Source organism: Myodes glareolus, chromosome 11 (assembly GCF_982192425.1).
Source record: "Myodes glareolus chromosome 11, mMyoGla1.1, whole genome shotgun sequence".
Classification (NCBI taxonomy): Eukaryota; Metazoa; Chordata; class Mammalia; order Rodentia; family Cricetidae; genus Myodes; species Myodes glareolus.
In genome coordinates, this window is record NC_142036.1 from 6,602,557 (window position 1) to 6,605,188 (window position 2,632).

Here is a 2,632-nt window from a genome sequence, read left to right on the forward strand (position 1 = left end):
CCTAAACATAGTAAAAAGCAATATACAGCTAGCTGACAGCTAACATTAATTTAAATGGTGAGAAACTCAAAGCCTTCCCACTAAAATCAGGAACAAGACAAGGCTGTCCACTCTCTCCATAGCTCTGCAATATAGTGCTTGAAGTTCTAGAAATAGCAATAAGACAGCATAAAGAGATCAAGGGGATTCGAATTGGAAACTAAGAAGTCAAATTTCATTATTTGCAGATGATATGATAGTGTACATAAGTGACCCCAAAAACTCTACCAGATAACTCCTACAGCTGATCAACACCTTTAGTACTGTGGCAGGATACGAGATCAACTCCAAAAAAAATCAGTTGCCCTTCTATACACAAAGAACAAAGATACAGAGAGGGAAATCAGAGAAACATCACCTTTCACGATAGCCACAAATAGCATAAAGTATCTTGGGGTAACTCTCACCAAGGGAATGAAAGATCTATTTGATAGGAACTTTAAGGTTTTGAAGAAAGAAATTGAAATAGGAAAGTATGTGACATTATCTCCATGAGATTCAAAGATCATCATAAATAACCTCATCAAAGGCAGGGAGTAGAATGGCTACTCAGGAAAAAAGGATCCTGGGATAGTTGATAACAGGAGTAAAGAGCCTCTTTCCATTTTCTGGCTGTTATCTGCATAGTAGCAGTGAAAATTTTTGAGTGAGTGTCTCTAGTAGGATGGAGAGTCATTTGGTTATATGCTCCAGAGTGGTATAGCTAGATGCTGGGGTAGGTCAATTCTTGTCTTCCTCTGTGGAAGTCACACAGATTCCACAGTGGCTCTACAAAGTAGGGAGTACAAGGTGTTTAAGTTTGCAGTATTAGGGGTTTGGGTACTTCAAAGTGGCTCTGAAGCATGCAACAGACAACTGCCTGAATCTAGGACTTACAGTCACTTGACTGACGCCTTACATTGTTGAGTCTTATTCAATTCAGAGGACAGGATTGGGAGATTCACTTGCCAGTTAATCATTAATGCTTTTCTGTTGGTGGAGACAGGAGAGAGCTTTATGAAGACAGTATTTTAAATTCAAACAGGATTCCATGTTGTTTGCTATTGGCCCAGGTATCCAAAACCAATCACTCTATAGAACAAGAGTGACTTCAACATATCCAGAGGAACATGAAGGATGATGGCATGTCAGAGTAAGACAGTGTCTGTAAAAGCCTGAGACTGTAGGTCAGGGTACTGGATCTAGAAAGGCAGTAAACTTAAGATCAGATTAATATGAAGAATCTCAAACCTATTATTAACTGACATGTATACACACTGGGTAAATAAACCAGTACTATGAAATGTAATTTAATCATATTTTGTCAGCTTATAAGATTTACACTTATGTGGTAGTACATTATGATGTAAATAAATCTTCTTTTCTGAGAAACTGAAATTCTGCTACACAACAGAGGTAGAATTAAAAAACGCACATTCATGCTACTTAAAAATGTGTGAGGAGTTCTGGATTGGTAATATACTTTTTAGGTAAACTTTACTGATAAAATTCATATAATACATTATTCAAAGCTACTCCAAAAATTTCAAGTCTCTTTGAATCCAGAGATAATTCTGTCACTGCGCATTAACACAATTTTCCCTTCCTTAGGGTTTTATTACAGAGAAACATGTAAATGGAGATCAATTAGTATCATTTTATTTATAGAGAAGGAGGCAGAAAAACAGACACTCAGAAGATTATTTCTGTGTAAATCTTCAGGCTAGTCGTCTCTGTCATCTCAGTCCCAGGACAACTTCCTGCTCCTCCAAGGTTTCTGACACACTCAGGATGTGGTTGCAACACGGTGTCTCGCACAGTAATAGACCGCAGAGTCTTCAGATGTCAGGCTTCTGAGCTCCATGTAGGCTGTGTTGGAGGATTTGTCTGCAGTCAGTGTGGCTTTTCCCTGGAGCTTCTGATTGTATTCAGTATTACCATCTTCAGGATCAATATCTCCAGTCCACTCTAGGCCCTGACCAGGACTCTGCTTCACCCAGTAAATATAGTAATTAACGATATTGTCAGAGGTCCTGCAGGACAATTTAACTGAGGTCCCAGGCCTCACAAGCTCAGGCCCAGACTGCTGCAGCTGTACCTGGGAGTGGACACCTGTAGAGAAAAAACAGTTTGTGTTTCTTTGTCACCTCAGTCCCTGTTTCCTCTTCAGATTTGGAACTGGAATGCCCCTTACCTGTAGTTAGTGACATGAGGAAGAGAGTGATTGAGCTCCACTCCATGGTAAGGACCTGTGTGCTCTGTGACTGTGGAGAGGGCACTGATCATATGTTGTTCTGGGGAGTGGACATCTCTATATTTTCCATGTGATTTGTATATTCATGAACAGTGTACCTCTTAGATAAGGTCCTAGTACAGCTTTGGATGAAAGAGGTAGGGTACCTTGGGTCAGGCAGGAGGATGCCGAAGTCCAGTTCTAATCCTGTCTGCATAAATGAAGCAAATACTATATCCCCAAGCCTTGTGTAGACCTGTGGATGTAACATCCAGACATAAGCTCACAGTTTACAATGTGACTTGAGCTATAGACAGCTGTTCCTCTTGTGACAAAAGATTTACAGTTAGTAGTTGTGAAAAGGATTTCAAAAATCATAAA

At 39.8% G+C, this 2,632-nt stretch overlaps 1 pseudogene; it reads right to left on the bottom strand.

Moving 5' to 3' along the window:
- Positions 1-1,804: 1,804 nt before the first annotated feature.
- LOC148120321 (Ig heavy chain V region 3 pseudogene) lies at positions 1,805-2,258 on the bottom strand (annotated as a pseudogene).
- Between the last annotated feature and the right edge of the window lie 374 nt (positions 2,259-2,632).